Raw genomic sequence first — 22,256 nt, forward strand, 5'->3', positions numbered from 1 at the left:
GGAGATCAAGAGGTAACTTGTTACCCATTAATCTTGAAATTGAAAGAACCTTAACCAACAATAAAAATGAATTAGCTCGCTAAGCCTCTGTGTGTGTGTTATCATAAACCAGAGTTCTTGAGTTGCTAGAGGTACTTTAAGAGGTATTGGAGAAATTGTGGACCTTCAACCAAATAACATTGAGTTTACCAACCCTTTTGCAAGAGAAGGAGAGGATAACCCAATACAAAACCCACCACAAAATCAACCCACAATGCCTAAATTCTCATCACATTCCGTACCAACCGAGGAGAACCTACCAAATGGTACTCCTACACCGCAACATTTAACCTGTAATTTCATTGCCAAATCCGCATTCATACAACTAGTTGAGAGAAGTCAATTTGGGGGGGTGCCTAGTGAAGACCCTCATTCTCATATGGAGACTTTTTGTGACTATTGTGATACAATGTCTCAAACCGGAGTTACTCAAGACCAAATCTGATGGGTCTTATTTCCCTTTTCTTTGATTGGTACCGCGAAACAATGGTTGAAAAGCCTAGACAAGGCTACGCTTGGTATTGATTCATGGAAGAAGTTAGCACTTGCTTTCTACAAGAAATTCTATCCTCCGGAAAAGACTAACATATTGAGAGCCCAAATCACCGGGTTCAAACAAAGGGATGAGGAATCGTTGTATGAAGCATGGGAGAGATTCAAGGACACTTGTCGATCTTGTCCACACTATGGACTTAGCGAGTGGTTTCTTGTACAACAATTTTGGAACGGTTTATATGAAGACTCCCGAAACATTCTCAATATGGGATCCAGTGATATGTTCACCGAAGTTGATGACAATCGAACATGGAACAAAATTGAGGAAATGGCGGTTCATAACTCGCAATATATTAGGCCTCGAAAGGCTACTAGAAGAGGAAGGCATGAGGTAGATTCCATTACTCAATTGGGTGCTCAACTAAGTTCTCACATTGACACCATTAATTTGAAGTTTGAGAAGGCAATGGCTAAACATGAAGAGGCCTCCAAATCACCCAAGCAACATGTTAATGTTATGGTAGCATCATCCTCAATTCCAAGTGGAGTATGTGAGAGTTGTGGAACTTTGGGACATGACCAAAGTGAATGTAGGGGAACAAGTGAACAAGTGAATGCTTTCCAAGCATACAAGAGTGGCACCCCTTATTCCAACTATTACAATGAGAATACCAAATTTCATCCAAACCTTTGGCAAAAGGTTCAAAACCCTCAACCAACATACACCCCACCTCCAATGAGAAACCAAGCTCAAATACCCTTTTACAACCAAAGCCAAAGTTATCAAAATCAACCTCCATACAATCAATCCAATGACCAAAGCTTTGATGTTCAAAAGCGGTCCTCCAAATGCAAAAGAAACAACAAGAATTTTTCACCCAAATGCAAAAAGATAGCCAAGCAAAAGACATCACCATCAACAACATACTAGCCCACACCAAAATGTTGGAAATTGATATGGTCGTTATGTACAAAAAAATAAATACCTAAATATAACTAATAGAAGCTAGTGATAAGTAGGGTCGATCTCCACAGGGAGGCAAGGTATCTATCTATAAGTCCGTGTATCTAGGTCACAAATGGGGGGTTTGTATTTTGTTTGCTAAACTACTAAAGATCAAAGGGCAAGAGAAATAAAGCAAGAGCAGTAAAACAGGAAACTGATAGATAAGTGATCAGATAAAAAAAGTATGTCAGGATTTCGGTTCACCATGGCAGCTTATCGACTCAGTCATAAATAGCCTAGACAATCTACTGTGAGAAGGGCAAGGGAAAGGTCCTTCCGGTCCGCTATCCACCCTAGATTTCCACTAACTTAACTTCCGTCCTCATTAGGGTAGTCTACTATTCATAGCAGGTCTGTTTATTCCAATCTTCCGATTCAGGAACAAAGTTAACCGAATTAATGTTGAAGCGTGCACTCAACTAAATATGCTACAGTTATATTGCTACGGTCATAGATTCTCACATGTAAATCACCTAGTCTATTTACTACATCGTGTAAATAGATACTCATGTTTTTAATGCAATCAACAATAATAACAATTGGCATGCTAATAAGAGACATAGTCAAGGGATGATAACAAAGCATAAACCAAAATAAGAGAACAATTAATGAGAGCAAACAAAAACTAAGATTAAAGAGAGAGGAAAGACTACAGAATTTGAATCCGGAGAGAAAAGAGGCAGAAAAGTTTCAGCAGCAATAATCGTAGAGTTCAAGTGTGTAAAACGTAATTAAGAGAAGCTAAGAGATGTTTTAGACCTAATTACGACTTCCTTATATAGGGAAGCAAAATTTTACAAAAATAAACTTAAACACGGAACAAGTAACCCGTGTATTATAGCAAACCACTCGATCGAGTCATTTCAGACCACTCGATCAAGGATTTCTTCAGCCAAACTGTTCTATCGAATAAAAAGTCCTCTCGAACGAAAATTCCCAATTCAACACATTTCGATCGAGCATATAAATCACTCGATCGACCTTCAACTTCTGCCAAAACGCTCGATCGGACTCCAGAACATCTCGATCGAGCGCTTTCCACTAAGATCAACCTTAACTTCGTCTTGACAGCTTCCTAAGACCTCCCTTCATGCTTCCCGAGGTACGACTCTCGCTCTAAATCTTCGTCTCCTTACAATGCATGATAAATGGGACGAATAAGATGCGATTCCACTACTTTTAGGTCCACTTCTGCAATTAAGACGAAACAAACCAAAGTAGCCAATTCGGGGGATTTTTCAATATAAAACGATACAAATGGCATAGAAATGCGTGCAATAAGAGGCTAAAAAGTCTATATAAATTGCACGTATCAGAAACTCAAATGTCTCAATTAGCATCTTCTAGCTCTCAAAGACAAAAGGGGCAATTACCTGCTCAAAGTAATCTCCCAAGACATGAGTCGGTGAGTGCCATCCATTTGAGGTGTGGTACAAGTTATGAAGGGCCAAAAGAAGCAAATTGCGGAAGATATTGTGGATTCTAGTGATAAGCAAAGAGTTGTGGAGAACTCTAAGGAAGAAGAACCCACCATTCAAGAAGTTTCAAAGAAAAAGAATGAAGAGAAGGCTAAAGAGAAAGAGCCTATTGTGATTAGACTTCCATTTCCAAATCGTCAAGCTAAGCCTAAGTCTGATGAACAACTTGGAAAGTTCATGGAAATTGTGAAGAACTTAGAAGTCTTAATCCCATTCACGGAATTGATTCATCATGTTCCAGCCTATGCAAAGTACATGAAAGACATTCTTACCAAGAAGAAATCCATCCGGAAGTAAGAAACTATCGCTTTCACCAAAGTGAGTAGTGCTATTCTTCAAGGAAGTTCACCTCCAAAGCTCAAAGATCCGGAAAGTTTCTCTATTCCATGCACCATTGGCGACACTACAATCAACAATGCTTTATGTGACCTTGGAGGAAGTGTAACTGTCATGCCATACTCGGTATACAAGAGGCTAGGAATGGGAGAGCTTAAGTGCACTAATATCACGCTTCAAATGGCGGATCGATCAACAAATATACCTTTAGGGGTATGGGATGATGTGCCCGTGAGAATTGGCAAATTCTTCATCCCGGTAGACTTTGTCATTGTAGACATGGAGGAGGATTCGAACATTCATATCATCTTAGGAAGACCTTTCTTGCACACCGCAGGAGCGGTAATTGATGTGAAACATGGAGAGATCACACGTGAAGTGGAGGATGAGACAATCACTTTTAATCTTGACAAGACAATGAGAGCTCCCCGACTACATGAGCCATGTTTCAAGGTTGATCATTATAGCCGAGAAAGTGACAAAAAGAAGTTGGCATCTCAATACAAAGATCAAGCTATGGGTAAAGAATCACCACCCATATGGAAGAAGAAAGTGGATAATCTTCAAAGTGCTCTATCCGGAGAGCAAGAAAGTTTCAACAAGAATGAGAGCTTGAATAGCTCACCATCAATCAGGACAAGTAATGAAGAAGGCCTCATTGGCCATGATAACAAGGATGAAGAGTTGTTCTCATCAACTCATGATAACATTATTGGGGAGCAAGTATATGAAGTTTGTGGTCTATGGGATGATGAATATGAAGGATTATTCAATCCTTATATTGGTAATGCTATGATCCTAGACTAAGGCATTGGTGACCATCTTGACTCAAGTCACCATAATAAAGATCATAATGTGCAAAGGTCTATTGAAGATCTTTATAATTACAATGAATAAGCCTTCGAATATTTATACAAGGTGTTGAGCAACATCAACAACACCTTGGCTATGCCCCCTTGACATCTCATCAAAGAATGGGAGTTTGGTGGAGTCCTCCGTAAACCACCATTTGAAAATATTATAACCCCTTAACTTGCATTTTACTTCTTGCATTGCATTTTTTGTCAATTTTGGATTTACATTTGCACATTTTGATCAAGATTATCATTATGAGAGAAAGTGAGGGAGGTACTTTAATGTTTCTTGATGTTTAGTGTTTGGACTAATGTGGGGATAGCAATTGCCTAGGTTATCCAAGCCTTCGTAGTGCACCCACAATGAAGACCAAAGGAATGAAGAAGAAATAACTTGGGATATGAAGATCCCCATGGGTGGAACTGAACCCGTGAGGTGGAGGAGTGATCCGAGCATCCCCATGAGAACCCGCTCGTCAAGGAAGTGATCCGAGCGTCCTGACAGTAAGACGCTGGTATTGACAGAGATGGAAATGAAAATATCGTACTGACTATGGATTCGAGCGTCCCATGAAGAAGACGCTCGTCTCAGTCAAGAAGACGCTCGTCTCATTGAAAATCCGCGCGTCCTGACTACTTTAAAAATTGGGATTTCACTCTGACTATGAATCCGAGCGTCTCCAGAGAAATCCGCTCGTCTCTAGAGAAAGACGCTTGTCTCCTCCAGAAGACGTTTGTCTCAACACGGGTTTCATATTTCATTGCTGACTGACCTACAATCCGAGCATCTCCACCAGAATCCGTTGGTCTCCTGCTGCTGAGATTCTATAACACGGGATTTTAAACCCTCTTCCCTAATTCATTTCATTCTATTCAAACACAAACACACATTCAAAACCCTCAAAACCCTCAATACCCTCATCCATAAAACTCAATTTCCTCAACCAAATTCACCCAAATCAAACCCAAACTTCCTCAAAACACAATCAAATTACTCCTTTATCAACAAGAAGCCATTCAAACATCAAATTCCTCAAAAATTGAATCGATTTTCTAGGGTTATAGGCAAATTTCGAAAATCCTAAATCGATTTGGGATTCATTAAAGCTTGAGGATACTAGAAGAATTCAAGCAAATCATTGGTTGTTGATACATTGTTAATAAGGAGAAGAACAATGGCAATGACTAAAGGTGGAAACAAGGCACCCCCAAAATCAAATCTTTCAAAGAGGCAACAAGCTTTGGTGGTACAACAAGCAAGAGTAGAAATTCAAGAAAATCCTATTCCTATGGTGGAAGCTACTACTCCTATTTTGGTTATTGAGCAATTACAAGAATATCCGGAGGTAACTGTCACATCCGATCCTCATAGGAAAGCTTTTATGTCTCTTGCTAAGAAAACAATTTTGCCCACCAAGTTTATTTGCCAAGATGCTTTAACCAAATTGGGTGTTCTTGAGAGGACCAAGAACTTCTTCGAGTCTATGGGGTTGCTTACACTATTTGATATGTAAGAATTTACTTACCCCTCCCTCACCATGGAATTTATAAGTTCATTGAAAATCACTAAGGTAGAGGCTGGAAGGAATGTTGAATTTCGCCTTGAAAATGTGGATAGAAATATGTCTTTGGAAGAGTTTGGCAAGGTGTTCGGTCTTGAGGACCACTCGCCTTATGAGAAGAAGCCTTCAAAATATGAGCCCACCCCTTTATGGAAAGCAATCATCGGAAGAAAATTCGAATCCTTCCATGAGTGTCGTGCCCTTTATGTTCACCATCCGGGTATAAGGGTATGGCATAAGGTTGTTGGAAATGCTCTAATTGCAAGGAAGGGCACAAACCATGTCACCGAACTCGATTTCATCTACCTTGAGTCAACCATGAATGTCGACAAGAAGTTCACCAAGAAATACAATGTACTTCAACTCTTACTCGAAAGGTGGCTCACAATTGACCATGGTAAGGAAGGAGCGGCCTTTATTGTGAATGGGGGATTGGTAACATGGTTGGCCAAGCACTTTAACCGGGATTTCAACAAGGATAAGACTTACATGCCGATTAACTGATGTGACCATAATTTGAGCATATTTAGTCCCCGAATTAGCCTTGTTCCCATGCTTTTTAGTGCATATTTGGGTCATTTATTGTCTTTAGTCCTTTGTTTTGCATATTCTTTGAGGTTTTGATCCCTTGGTAGGAAAGGAGTGCAAACCTTGAATTTTCATGGCAAAATGAAGCTAAATTGATTGAATTCAATGACCAAGCATCAAAGAGAAGACAAGACTAGAAGGCCTTACTATAGTAGATGGGCAATGATGAGAAAAGATCCTTGCATCCCCGAGGAAATCCTCAAGGATTTTATGAAGAGAAAGGAAGAAAAGAAGAAAGGAAGAAGCTGATCTACAATCCGAGCGGATTGCCCACAATCCGCCCGTCCAAGAGAAGCAATCCGAGCGTCTTCCTCAGCTGGACGCTCGTCCAGAACCACCACAATCCGCCCGTCCACCCCACATTCCGCTCGTCTAAAAGACCCACAATCCGCCCGTCCCATGCCCTGGACGCTCGGATTGTGTGACAGCTAATCCGTCTTCTACTTGTTCAATGAAGGATGCGCATATTTTTCAAAGACCGATGAAAAGGAGACCGGAGTCTCTCTTGAGACCGGCGATTCCTCAAGGACTTAATCTTCATTTAAGCCCTTTGTAAACCCTAATTTGTGTACCTAATACCCACTATAAATACCCCATTAGTCTAATTAGGTGAGGATGTTCTTCTTAGCAATCTCTAGTGTAGTTTATATCAATCAAATCTCTCATTAATTTTGTAATCAACTTTTAATCAAGTCTTAATACAAATCTCATTTCCTTAATCTCTCTTTTGTTCATCTTTCATTTTGGGTAATTGAAGATTATTTGGGTTATTATTGGAAGATTGATAACCTTCCAATCAATCATCAAGTACTTCTATTATTCTTTGCTTTATTATTGGAATCATTAGTAGGTATACTCCTCTTAATCCCTTTTTAATTATTGTTAATCATCTTCATTTACTCATCATGTTTTACTTTGTTGGTATGATTGACAACCTTGCTAGCATGTTCAACATGATAATGAGTGAGTAGTTTCCTTAGCTAGGGTTAATGGGTAATTAGGGGAAACCAACATGGGGGATGATTCATGCTTAATTAATATGTTTTCATAGTTTATTTGCTTGCTTGTTGTGATCTCAACTTATGCACATGTTATGTTTGATGAAATGCGAGCCTATGAATCCTTGTATTTTTTTACCCATCACCTATCTTTTCAATGAGACTTGTAAGACATAAACCAACTCGAGTCTCATTAGACCATGCATATAGTTGAGTAGGGAAGATTAAGTTGACTTGTAGGTGTTGTAAAATCTAATCGATTCGGCTCCGGGACCCAAACTTTCCTAGGATTGTAAGATATAAACCAACTCGATCCATCACAACAATAATTGCTTGCTTATAATTTGAGAATATGTTTGTATGATCAATTCCCATGAATCCCCTATGACCCCATGACACCCTAGTGCCTTTTATCAATTGTTTACATCCCTTTTTAATCATCTTGCTTGTTTACTTTCATTGCTATTTAGTTTAGTGATCTTCTACTTCAAACCCCAAATTGTGACACCCCTAGACACCGCTAGTTGCAATTGAAAATCTCATCTCAATTCCCGTCCCTTGGGATCCGACCTTTACTTGCCTCTTTACTAATTGTAGAGTTGTTTGTAGAGTTATAAATTGTGTTTTGGTCTAGGTGCTCCTAACGACAAGTACCGAAAACTAAACCTCTCAAGGGATTCCGACCAAAAATGGCGCCGTTGCCGGGGACGGTGTTAGCTTGATTTAGATTTTCTTAAATTGTTATTAGTTGTGTCTTTCTTTGCCTTGGGGAAGTAAAACTCCTCAAGGTTTATTCTAATTATTTTCAAGTTGTTTGATATTTTGCATGTCTAGAAGATCACAAGGTAACTTGTTACCCTTTGATCACGAAATTGAAAGGACTTTGACAAACAATAGAAGACTTGCTAGGAGAACTTTGAGAGGTATTGGTGAGGTTGTAGATATTCAACCAAACACTATTGAGTTCATCAACCCTTTTGCAAGAGAAGGTGAGGAGAACCCAACACAAAATCCAACACAAAATCAACCCACAATGCCTAAATTTTCATCACATTCCGTACCAACCGAGGAGAACCTACCCAATGGTACTCCCACACCACAACACTTAACCGGAAAATTTATTGCCAAATCCGCATTTATCCAATTAGTCGAAAGAAGCGAATTTGGGGGGATGCCTAGTGAAGACCCTCACCCTCACATGGAGACTTTTTGTGACTATTGTGATGCAATTTCTCAAACCGGTGTAACTCAAGACCAAATTCGATGGGTCTTATTTCCTTTTTCTCTAATTGGCACCGCAAAACAATGGTTGAAAGGCCTTGATAAGGCTACTCTCGGAATTGACTCTTGGAAGAAATTGGCTCTAGCTTTCTACAAAAAGTTCTACCCACCGGAAAAGACTAATATGCTAAGAGCTCAAATTACGGGCTTTAAGCAAAGAGATGAAGAATCTTTGTATGAAGCTTGGGAGCGATTCAAGGGAATTTGTCGCTCATGTCCTCATCATGGACTTAGCGAGTGGTTCTTGGTACAACAATTTTGGAATGGTCTTTATGAATACTCAAGAAACATTCTAAACATGGGATCAAATGGTATGTTCACCGAAGTTGACGATAATCAAACTTGGAACAAGATTGAGGAAATGGCGGTTCATAATTCACAATATAGTATACCTCGCAAGGCTACTAGAGGAGGAAAGCATGAAGTGGACTCTATTACTCAATTGGGTGCTCAACTTAGTGCTCACATTGATACCATCAACTTGAAGTTCGAAAAAGCTATAGCTAGACTTGAAGAAGCCTCAAAATCACCAAAGCACCATGTTAATGCCATGACGGAATCTTCATCAATCCCAAGTGGGATATGTGAGAATTGTGGAACTTTGGGACATGACCAATGTGAATGTAGGGGAACAAATGAACAAGTGAATGCCTTTCAAGCATACAAGAGTGGTACCCCTTATTCAAATTATTACAATGAAAACACCAAATTCCACCCAAATCTCTCATACAAAAGCCAAAATGTTCAAAACCCTCAACCAACATACACCCCACCTCCCATGAGAAACCAAAATCAAACTCCATACAATCAACAAAATGACCAAGGTTTTGATGTCCAAAAAGCGGTCCTCCAAATGCAAAAGAATCAACAAGAGTTTTTCACTCAAATGCAAAAGGATAGTCAAGCAAAGGAAATCACCATCAACAACATCCTAGCCCACACCAAAATGTTGGAAACCCAATTGACTCAACTAGCATCTTCAAGCTCACAAAGACAAAAGGGGCAATTACCACCTCAAAGTAATCTCCCAAGACATGAAACGGTTAGTGCCATTCACTTGAGAAGTGGTACGAGGTATGAAGCACCCAAGAAGCAAGTTGAGGATGAAGTTGTGGGAGCTAGTGATAAAGAAGAAGTTGTGCAAAACTCTGAGGATGGAGAACCATCAAAAGAAGAAGTTTCAAAGAAAAATGAAGACAAGGCCAAGGAGAAGGAACCCATTGTGATTAGACTTCCTTTTCCAAGTCGTGAAGCCAAGCCCAAATTTGATGACCAACTTGGAAAATTTATGGAGATTGTGAAGAATTTGGAAGTCTCGATTCCTTTCACGGAATTAATCAATCATGTGCCGGCCTATGCAAAGTACATGAAAGACATCCTTACGAAAAAGAAGTCGATCCGGAAGCTTGAGACTATTGCCTTCACTATGGTGAGTAGTGCAATCATTCAAGGGAGTTCACCTCCAAAACTTAAAGATTCGGGAAGCTTCTCAATACCGTGTACCATTGGCGACACCACGATCAACAAAGCCTTATGTGATCTAGGGGCTAGTGTGAGTGTTATGCCATATTCGGTGAGTAAAAGGTTAGGGATGGGAGAGCTTAAATGCACCAATATCACACTCCAAATGGCCGATAGATCGACGAAGACACCATTAGGGATATGGGAAGATGTTCCCGTAAGAGTTGGTAAATTTTTCATCGCGGTGGACTTTGTCATTGTTGACATGGAAGAAGACTCCAATATTCCAATCATTCTAGGTAGACCTTTCTTGCACACCGCGGGTGGGTGCGGTAAAGATGTGAAGAATGGAGAGCTCACTCTAGAAGTGGGAGATGAAAGCATAACTTTCAATCTTGACAAGACCATGAGAGCTCCCCGTTTGTATGAACCATGTTTTATGGTTGATCATTATAGCCGGAAGGATGATAGGAAGAAGTCGGAATTCCAATGGAAGAAGAAAGTCGATGATGCTCCATCAAAAGAGCAAGGAAATTGTAACAAAGAGAACTTCAAAAGCTCACCAAAGTCAAGCAATGAAGAAGAGGGCCTCATTGGCCAAAACAAGAAAGTGGGAGAGTTGTCTCTATCAACTCAAGAGATCTTTAGTGATCAAGTAGACGAAGTTTGTGGTCTTTGGGACGATGAGTTTAACGGGATTTTCAATCCCTATATTGGCAATGCTATCGATCAAGACCAACATGAAGGACAACAAGTGCAAAGATCTATTGAGGATCTTTATCATGACAATGAACAAGCTTTTGACTACTTCTTCAAGGTGTTGAGTAACATCAACAACACCTTGGACATGACCCCATGACATCTCTCTAAGGATGAGAGTTTGGTAGAGTCCTCTCCAAACCACCACTTGTAAATATTTCTAACTCCCTAACTTGCATTTTAATTCTTACATTACATTTTTGTAATTTTTGGATTTTTGTGCCTTGATCAAGATATTTATCATTTTTTTTTAGAGAAGTGAGGGAGGGACTAATGATTTTATTGATGTGTAGTGCTTTAACTTAGTATGGGGATAGCAATTGCCTAGGCTATTCATGCCTTCGTAGTGCCCCTACAATGAAGAACACGGGATTTGAAGAATGAAAATGACACGGGTTATGCAAGTACACGGATGGAACTGAATCCGGGTAGACCAGGAGAAATCCGAGCGTCCTTATGGGTAATCCGCTCGTCTTATAGGAATCCGAGCATCTGTGGAAGAATCCATCCGTCCAAATGAGCTGCAAAATCAAAAATTTTGGTCTGTTAGAGAATCCTAGCATCCCAGCTGGGAAGACGCTCGTCTAAAAGAATCCGCTCGTCTTTGCAGAAAGACGCTCGTCTTTTTGCCAGTGCAGATTGAGAAAATTCGATGTAATAGAATCCGCTCGTCTTTAGGGGAATCCGCTCGTCCTGAATTGCAGAATCCGCTCGTCTTCACTGAAAGACGCTCGTCTTTAGGCGAGATTTCCCGAAACCAAATTGAGCAGAATCCGAGCGTCCCGACGGGAATCCGCTCGTCTTCCCCCTACAGTTTTGAAATTTCGGGTGTTTTAATACCCCTTCCCACATTCATTTCATCCATTCATTCATTCAAACATTACCCAAAACCCCAAAACCCTCATCCTCTCCATCACCAAAAATAAGATTTCCTCAACCAAATTCAACAAAATCAAATTCAAACTTCCTTACAACAACAATTAATCACTCCTTTTGCAATAATAATCAATCCAAGCACCAAAATCTTCAACCTTTGAGTCGATTTTTGAAATACAAAGACAAATCCTTTCATCTTAAAATCGATTTGGGTATAATTGGAAATTGAAGATTTTCAACCTTTTGTTGGTATAATCAACAATGGCAAGAACAAAAGGAGCAACAAAGGCACTCAAGGCAAAGGCACTCTAAAAAAGGCAACAATGCCTTCAAGCAAAGAAAGCTTCAATGGCTATGGTGGTTGCTAGTGCAAACTTGGAAGTTCAACAACAACAAGATCCTCCCTTGGAAGCAACAACATCAACAACTCCGGAAATTGCTCAATTATCAAACTATCCGGAGGTAATTTTCATTTCTAACTCCCATAGGGATACATTTGCCAAGTATGCTAAGAAAGCCATTCTACCCACCAAATTCATATGTGAAGATGCCTTGAACAAATTGGGTGTCCTTGAACAAACAAAAGCCTTATTTGAAGCCATGGGGTTGGGAAAATTGTTTACTACAAGAGAATTGACATACCCCTCCCTTACCTTAGAATTCTTAAGTTCATTGAAAGTGACTAAGGTAGGGACTAGAGAATACATCGAGTTTCGCCTTGCCAATATGAATAGGCGCATCACCTTTGATGTTTTGAGTAAAGCATTAGGCCTTACTGATACACCATATTATCATAAGATGCCCGAAAAGTATGACCCCCCTCCTCTTTGGGAGGCAATTTTCGGGAAGAAATTTGTGAGCTTTCATGCTTGTCGTGCTCTATTAGTCCACCATCCGGGCATTAGAGTGTGGCACAAGGTCATCGGGAATACTATAATAGCAAGAAAAGACACTAACCACTTTACAAAGCTCGATTGTGTTCTACTTGAGTCGGCCTTAAATGTTGGAAGGGAATTCACTAAGCCTTACAATGCTCTAAGGCTTTTGGTGGAAAGATGGCTCAATATTGATTGTGGAAAGGAAGGCACCGCTTTTATCGTAAATGGAGGTCTAGTTACTCTCTTGGCCAAGCACTGTGACGCAAATTTCAATAAGGATAACACCTATGTGGCGATCAAAAGGGGTCATCTCATTGACATGGATGCCATGATTAACAAGTATAAGTGGGTCAAGCATCATTCTCTTGACACCAACTATGGGTGGCTCACCAATGATGCTAGATCCTTCACTTTGCCTTCCAAGATATGCCGATTGAGTGCTCATCGAACAAACTACCTACTTCCACTCTCCAAGGGCGCCGAATACATTATCCGTCAACAAAGGGGCGAAATTGAAGAGCCCTCCTCCTCCATTGTCACACCACCCTATCCATTCAAATATCAAGAGTTCAAACCCAAAGATGTTGAAGTGGGCAATGACTACATGACTCTACTTATGCAAGAGATGCATAAACAAGCTTACAATGATCGAGTAGATGCATACTTGGCCTAATATCCACCTCTCCTTCACTTATCTAGGCAAGGACTACTTGATCCTTCATGTCCTTTGCCTAGTTGGGTGGATAGGGAAGTCTTCTTTCCAAGCACATCTAGGGGTGAAAGACCGGGTGAAGATGAGAATGTCGATGATGAGGTTGTTGATGATGAGGGTGTTGATGAAGAGGTAGATGAAGAAGAAGAAGAAGATAATGAAGATAATGAAGGAAGTGAGCAAGGAAGTGAAGATGAGAGTGGAGATGACTCCGCTTCTATGGAGGAAAATGATGACAATGATGATATGGTGGAGGACTAGCAAGCTTTGGAAGCTCCTACCCTCTTGAGGTTTGTCTACTTATTTCTTTGTTTTATTTATTTTATCTTGATCATAGTTTGGAGAGTCCTAGCAACATGAGGACTAACACCTCGGCTACATTGAGGTGTTCTTTTATTGTTTCCATTTGAAAAATCCAAAATGACAATATATAGTTTCATGCATTGCATCTTGTGTGCATGAACTACCCCAAAATTTAAGACATTAGAAATAATGTCTATCTTGGTTTGGGGAAGTACATGCATACGCAACGGGAGGTAATCTAAATTACGCTCTCCGTCATAAACATAAACCCATGCATCATGTAGTGTAGATTAGAATAGCTTGCATTTAGTATAGAATTCATGCATCATACTTGCATAATTTCCTATCATATTGGCCATTGAGGACAATGCCCATATTAGTGTGGGGATGGGAAATTATAACTTAACTTTTATTCAAAAAATCCAAAAAAATCCAAAAATTTCGAAAAAATGAAAAAATTTGAAAAATTTGAAAATCCAAAAACAAGTTCATTTCCTTTGTAGTGTAGTCTTGTATAGATTGTTGTATATATTGTGTTTTTTCTATCCTTGTTCACATTGATCGACTACGCCACATCCGAGATATGAGGATATTGAAGACCGCATGGTATGATTTTTCCAATCTCCTTTTTCTTCTTTATGTTAATGACTATGTGGCTTTATTTTGATTGATGCGGTAAAAAAATGTGAATTTAGGACTTGCATTTAGATTATTTGGCATACTAGTTGGTAGAAGCATATGCATTAGGATGTATATATGTTAGTTGCATCATGGCATGTAGTTTGCATGTTAGAAAAATTTTGTGAAACTGTCTACTTGGAAAACTTGACAAGTGTATATAGGCCCTAGTAGATGCTTTTTCTTCTTAAGACTTTGCTTGTTAGAATACTTGTAAAACACCCTAGGATGTGTCATGCTAGTATCCTTTGACCCATGGATTAAGGCCTAGTCAAGAGTACCTTGTGGTGTGATAACTCCTTGGCTACCGTTTATTCCAAGGTGACCATTGAAACCATGCATGCATCCATCATCCATGTTCTACCACATTTTGTCATCAAAGGGAATGGGCACAAAAATAAATTGATTTGAGTTCAATGAAATGAAAAAGTGAAAGAAAGTTTGCAAAAATGCATCAAATGAAAAGAGGAGCAAAAATAGACTCCTAAAGTTTCAAATATATGGCACCCTCACTACATATGGGGTGACTTTGAAAATGTTCAAAAAGAAATGCAAAAAGTTGAAAGTTGTCAAGTATTGAAATGCCAAAAATCAAAAGAAATGGCAAAAAGAAAGTGTTCTCAAATGTTATATGCCACAAGAAATTGGGGGGAAAAACAACAACGAAAGCAAACTCCCAAAATGAAACTCAAATACTATCGATCCCTTTATCCATTGTATCCATTTTTGTGCATGGTAGAGAGGGGACGACCCTTCTTTATGTCTAGGCAAGAGGGGGAATTCTGCGATCCTCCAGTGTTTCTAACACCATAGGGAGCCTACTCTTGACAAAAGCATTTAACGATTGAGGACTAAGGTACCCTAGCTTGACACAATTTGGAGGTGATTTATTGTTATCCTTCTAGGCTTAGTAGTTTGAAGAAATTGCATCTATGAAGGAGTGTATACCCTTGAATTGCTTCCCTTGTAGATAATTTCCACCATTTAGATGAGGAAAGTGGCTATTCTTTTGTAGATGCATCCATTACTTGATTTTATGTGCTTTAATGTTTGGATTTGTCGCCATTTTGGCAAGATCCGCCTTGCCTTGCAAGAAGGCATCCTACCTCATGGTTGTCTTGTTGTGAGTTGAAGGGGCGGAGTGAGACCCGCTAATTGTCTCATATCGGCTATGCTATTAGGTTAGTTTAAATAACGGTCCTAGTCCTTGTCACCTCTTTACTCGGGACGAGTAAATGTTCGGTTTGGGGATATTTGATGTGACCATAATTTCAGCATATTTAGTCCCCGAATTAGCCTTGTTCCCATGCTTTTTAGTGCATATTTGGGTCATTTATTGTCTTTAGTCCTTTGTTTTGCATATTCTTTGAGGTTTTGATCCCTTGGTAGGAAAGGAGTGCAAACCTTGCATTTTCATGGCAAAATGGAGCTAAATTGATTGAATTCAATGACCAAGTATTAAAGAGAAGACAAGACTAGAAGGCCTTTGTACATACTATAGTAGATGGGCAATGATGAGAAAAGATCCTTGCATCCCCGAGGAAATCCTCAAGGATTTTATGAAGAGAAAGGAAGAAAAGAAGAAAGGAAGAAGCTGATCTACAATCCGAGCGGATTGCCCACAATCCGCCCGTCCAAGAGAAGCAATCTGAGCGTCTTCCTCAGCGGGACGCTCGTCTAGAACCACCACAATCCGCCCGTCCACCCCACAATCCGCTCGTCCAAAAGACCCACAATCCGCCCGTCCCGTGCCATGGACGCTCGGATTGTGTGACAGCTAATCCATCTTCTACTTGTTCAATGAAGGATGCGCGTATTTTTCAAAGACCGGCGAAAAGGAGACCGGAGTCTCTCTTGAGACCGGCGATTCCTCAAGGACTTAATCGTCATTTAAGACCTTAGTAAACCCTAATTTGTGTACCTAATCCCCACTATAAATACCCCATTAGTCTAATTAGGTTAGGATGTTCTTCTTAGCAATCTCTAGTGTAGTTTATATCAATCAAATCTCTCTTTAATTTTGTAATCAACTTTTAATCAAGTCTTAATACAAATATCATTTCCTTAATCTCTCTTTTGTCCATCTTTCATTTTGGGTAATTGAAGATTATTTGGGTTATTATTGGGAGATTGATAACCTTCCAATCAATCATCAAGTACTTCTATTATTCTTTGCTTTATTATTGGAATCATTAGTAGGTATAATCCTCTTAATCCCTTTTTAATTATTGTTAATCATCTTCATTTATTCATCATGTTTTACTTTGTTGGTATGATTGACAACCTTGCTAGCATGTTCAACATGATAATGGGTGAGTAGTTTCCTTAGCTAGGGTTAATGGGTAATAAGGGGAAACCAACATGGGGGATGATTCATGCTTAAATTAATATGTTTTCATAGTTTATTTGCTTGCTTGTTGTGATCTCAACTTATGCACATGTTATGTTTGATGAAATGCGAGCCTATGAATCCTTGCATTTTTTTACCCATCACCTATCTTTTCAATGAGCCTTGTAAGACATAAACCAACTCGAGTCTCATTATACCATGCATATAGTTGAGTAGGGAACATTAAGTCGACTTGTAGGTGTTGTACAATCTAATCGATTCGGCTCCGGGACCCAAACTTTCCTAGGATTGTAAGATATAAACCAACTCGATCCATCACAACAATAATTGCTTGCTTATAATTTGAGAATATGTTTGTATGATCAATTCCCATTAATCCCCTATGACCCCATGACACCCTAGTGCCTTTTATCAATTGTTTACATCCCTTTTTAATCATCTTGCTTGTTTACTTTCATTGCTATTTAGTTTAGTGATCTTCTACTTCAAACCCCAAATTGTGACACCCCTAGACACCGCTAGTTGCAATTGAAAATCTCATCTTAATTCCCATCCCTTGGGATCCGACCTTTACTTGCCTCTTTACTAATTGTAGAGTTGTTTGTGGAGTTATAAATTGTGTTTTGGTCTAGGTGCTCCTAACGACAAGTACCGAAAACTAAACCTCCCAAGGGAATCCGACCATTAACGGAGGCAACCTTATTGATCTAGCCACCATGATTAACAAATTTCATTGGGTCAAGCATGATAACCTTGACAACAAATTTGAGTGGCTCACAAAAGATGTCAAGTCCTTCATTCTACCAAACAAAATTTGCCGACTCAATGTCCGAAGCCCAAACTATCTTCTTCCACTCTCCGATGAAGCCGAGTTGATAATGCAACAACATAGGAAACCATTGTCGAGCCCTCCTCCTCCTCCATTGTGACTCCACCCTACCCGTTTACCTACCAAGAATTCCGACCCAAAGATGTTGAGGTAGGTAACGATTACTTGACTCAATTAATGCAACACATGCATAAGCAAGCCTATGAAGACCGAGTCAATGCATATAGACCTCAATATCTGCCCCTCCTACACCTAGCTAAGCAAGGACTCCTTGACCCATCATGTTCTTTGCCTAGTTGGGCAGATAGGAAAGTATTCTTTCCTAATGCTCCTAACATGGGTGGTGAGGAGATTGTTGTTGAGAGTGATGAAGAAGATGAAGAAGAGGAAGATGAGAAAGAAGAGGTTCAAAGCTCAAGTGATGATGGTGAAGCCTCTGGGTCCATGGAGGTAGATGATGATGATGCTAGTGAGGAAGTTGATGATGATGATGCCGATAGAAGTGATAGGGATGTCGCTATGAGCGACAATTGAGGATTAGCAAGCTTTTTGAAGGATGCCACAATCCATTGTGAGTTTCCTACACCTCCTTTAGCTTTGTTCATTTCTCTTGTTTTCAAATATTTTTATCTTGATCTATTGTTTGAGTCCTAGCAACACTCAAAGGACTCCCACCTTGGTTTCATTGAGGTGTTTTTTATTGTTCCCACCATGAAAAAATCCAAAATGACAAATTTAGTTTCATGCATAGCATTCTTGTGCATGAACTTTCCCATTTTTTTGACACTAGCAATAGTGTCTCATTTGGTTTGGGGAAGTTCAAGCATAAGCATTGGGAGTCAATCTAAATTGTGCTCTCCAACCAAACAAAATTCATGCCACAAGAAATTGGAGGGAAAAACAACAACAAGAGCAAACTCCCATATGAAACTCAAATACAAATGATCCTTTTATCCATCGAATCCACTTTTGTGCATGGTAGAGAGGGGACGACCCTTCTTCTTGTCTAGGCAAGAAGGGGAATTCCACGATCCTCCAGTGTTTCTAACACCATAGGGAGTCTACTCTTGACAAAAGCATTTAACAATTGAGGACAAAGGTAACCTAGCTTGACACAACTTGGAGGTGATTTATTAGCATCCTCCTAGGCTTAGTAGTTTGAAGAAACCATATCTATGATGGAATGTTTACCCTTAGATTGTTTCCCTTCTAGATAATTTCCGCCACTTAGATGAGGAAAGTGGCTATTCTTTTGTAGATGCATCCATTACTTGTTTTGTGTGCTTTAGTGCTTGGATGTATCGCCATTTTTGTAAGCCCCACCTTGCCTTGAAAGAAGGCATCCTACCTCATGGTTGCCTTGTTGTGAGTTGAAAGGGCGGAGTGAGACCTGCTAATTATCTCACATCGACTATATTAGTAGGTTAGTTTAAATAAAGGTCCTAGTTTTGCTCACCTCTTTACTCGGGACGAGTAAAGGTTTGTTTTGGGGATGTTTGATGTGACTCATATTTGAGCACATTTAGTTCCCGAATTAACCTCGTTCCCATGCTTTATAGTGCATAATTGGGTCATTTACTATATTTAGTTTCCCATTTTGCATATTCTTTGAGGTTTTGTCCCCTTGGTAGGAAAGGAGTGCTAACCTTGCATTTACATGGCGAAATGGAGCTAAATTGATCGCATCTAATGACCAAGCATCAAAGAGGAGACAATACTAGAAGGCCTATGTAGATAATAAAGTGAAAAGGGAAATGATGAAAAGATACTTGCATCCCCTAAATGATCCTTGCGGATTGTGGAGGAGGAAAAAGAAGAGAAGCTGTCTGCCGATCCGAGCGGATCAGACACGATCCGTGCGTCTCCCATCACAAACATTTGAGCGTCTCTCGGCCAAGATGAGCGTCCCCCAGCAGTGTGATCCGAGTGTCTTCCAGACAATCCGCTCGGATCATAGGTCAGATTGCTCGTGCCCAATCTCAAACGCACGGATCGTGGCAAGACTAGCACGACGGATATGCTCATTTCCTTCGAGAGGAGCATTTCCTCAACTTTTCTTAAGGGACTTAATAGTCATTTAAGCCCTTAGTAACCCTAATCCTTGTATCTAATCTTTTAATCTTTAGTATAAATACCCCTTTGTACTACCTAGATTAGCACCAATTCCTAATCAATTAGTAATCAAGTTGTAATCCATTCTTAATCTTGTAATCAACTCTTAATCTAGTCTTAATATAAATCTCAATATTAATCTTTACTTAATTTATCTATTGTTCTTCATTTATTTTGAGTAATTAGAAGATTATTTGGGTTTATTTGGAGGATTGACAACCTTCCATCAATCATCAAGTACTTCTATTATTCGTTGCTTTATTATTTGGAATCATCTTTATAGGTATAATTCTCTCTTAACCATGTTTAATTATTGTTAATAATTTTCATTTACTCATCATGTTTTGCTTTGCTAGTATGATTGACAACCTTGTTAGCATGTTAAACTTGATACTGAGTGAGTAGTTTCCTTAACTAGGGTTAATGGGGAATTAGGGGAAACCAACATGGGGAATGATTCATGTTTAATCTAATATATTTTCATAATTAATTTGCTTGCTTGTTGTGATTTCAACTTATGCACATGTTATGTTTGATGAAATGCGAGCCTATGAATCCTTGCATTTTTTTTACCCATCACTTATCTTTTCAATAAGACTTGTAAGCTTATACACCAACTCGAGTCTCATTAGACCATGCATATAGTTGAATAGGAGGGACTAAGTCGACTTGTAGGTGTTGTACAATCTAACCAATTCGGCTCCGGGACCCAGACCTTGTTAGGGATTGTAAGCTTATACACCAACTCGATCCGATCCCAACAATAAGTGCTTACATCTAGTAGAGAACATGTTTGTATGATCAACTCCCATGAATCCCCTATGAACCCATGACACCCTAGTACCTTTAATCAATTGTTTACATCTCATTTTAATCATATTGCTTGTTTCCATTACTTTACTTTTACCTTGTTGATTAGTTTAGTTGATTTCTTATCTCAACCCAAATTGTGACACCCTAAGACACAGCCATTTGCAATTGAGAATCCTACATCGATACCCGTCCCTTGGGATCCTACTGATACCGTCGTCAGGTACCAAAAAATAAATACCTAAGTACTACTAACAGAAGTCAGTGGTAAGTAGGGTCGATCTCCACAGGGAGGCGGTCACTATCTACTTGTCAACTCGGTCTCTCTAAGGTCACAATTGAGGGTTTTGAGTTGTTTTGACTAAACTAATGAGATTAAGGCAAGAGAAATAAAGATAAGAGAAATTAACAGGAGAAAGAGGGAACTAGGATGTCGGGTCATCAATGACCGTCAATTAATTGCAGTTAAGGTCACTGATTGGTCAATGTGTCGGTCTAAGGGGCAATGAATATCTGTAATACTGCGGTTTTCTATGTCTATGGGTACTCTATCGAGTGGGGCTTACTCTGTCGAGTAAGTAGTTTTTGACGCAATAGAGTAGTCTGCCTGTAGGGTACTCGATCGAGTAAGTTGGGTACTCGATCGAGTACGTTAGTTACTCGATGGAGTAAGTGTGTTTTACGGGGTTGTTTTGACGGGTTCTGCTAATAACGCGAGTTTAATATAAAAGGATTCCATTAGTTTATTTCATCACTTTTTGACCTTTCTAAACCTTTCAAAAGAAAAAGGAGTTATGTAGTTCTCTCTCGTCGCGTTGTTGGCAAATCCCCAAGGCTAGGAGTGTCGGATCATCTTGTTCTTTGCATCATAGTGTTCCTTGCGTCAAGGGTAAGATCTACATACCAATTTTATAGTATTTAGTTGACTTTGTTTAAACCCTAATTTTGGGAATTGGGGGTTTTTATGATTTGTTGATGTTAGATTGTGATTATATGATTATGTGATAGGAGAAGGATTTGTAGAGGAGAGGTTTTGAGACAGCTGTTGAGATCGTCTTCTTGTGTTTGCATTCCAGGTAGGGTTTCCCTACTCAGTATTAGTCACATGATGTGTTGGTTGTGATTTGTGATTGTTGAATATTATCATACGAGTATTGTCACGGTTGTTGGTTTTGATTGTTGATAGTAGCTGTGATTGATTGTATCTGTCTGTGTTCTTCGGGGTGCGTCCCTAGCTGAGTGGAGTCACTTGCGGGAGTGGCTTCACACCCATTATTCGCCTTCTGTGGAACCCGCCACAGAAGGGATGTGCACATTAATGGATTTGGGTTTATCGCTCAATGAAGATGAGCGGGGCTTAGGTGGGAACGGCTGCGGTCTCCCACTTGCGGCGAAGAGTAACCCGTTGCGATGGGTACTCTGGCAGGGCTACACACTTTAGTGTGTAGTCAGTATTGAGGAGTTGGTGATGGAGTTGGGGTTGATGTGACGATTGAGCTGTTTTGATTCTTGTCTTATTGTGATTGTATTGTCTGATTAGTAATGACCCCGTTTAAATGTTTTAAAAACTGTGGTGATCCATTCGGGGGTGGTGAGCAGTTACTGAGCAGGTATGGTTGATGCGTATGGGATACCTGGGATGAGTCATCACGTTGCAGTTAGAGGTCTTCCGCTGTGTCAGACGATGTCTAGTAGCTTGATAGTTTTTATCAGTAGACCGTTTGAGTACTTTGTAATTCATTTAACAGTTTTGGGTTGAGACATGTAATCACTTAAATTATATTTACTTTTAAAGTACGTTTCTTTATTGTCTTATGATTATCATTGCCTCGGGTAACCGAGATGGTGACG

General features: G+C 39.7%; 2 non-coding genes across 2 annotated transcripts; both read right to left on the bottom strand.

Moving 5' to 3' along the window:
* Positions 1 to 625: 625 nt before the first annotated feature.
* LOC141609736 (small nucleolar RNA R71) lies at positions 626 to 732 on the bottom strand. Its single transcript, XR_012527651.1, has one exon. It is a non-coding gene; the product is annotated as a small nucleolar RNA R71 (small nucleolar RNA).
* An 8,029-nt stretch (positions 733 to 8,761) lies between these two features.
* LOC141609742 (small nucleolar RNA R71) lies at positions 8,762 to 8,868 on the bottom strand. The gene has a single exon (XR_012527657.1). It is a non-coding gene; the product is annotated as a small nucleolar RNA R71 (small nucleolar RNA).
* Positions 8,869 to 22,256: the final 13,388 nt, after the last annotated feature.

The sequence above is a fragment of the Silene latifolia genome, chromosome 10 (assembly GCF_048544455.1).
Source record: "Silene latifolia isolate original U9 population chromosome 10, ASM4854445v1, whole genome shotgun sequence".
In the NCBI taxonomy this organism is placed as follows: Eukaryota; Viridiplantae; Streptophyta; class Magnoliopsida; order Caryophyllales; family Caryophyllaceae; genus Silene; species Silene latifolia.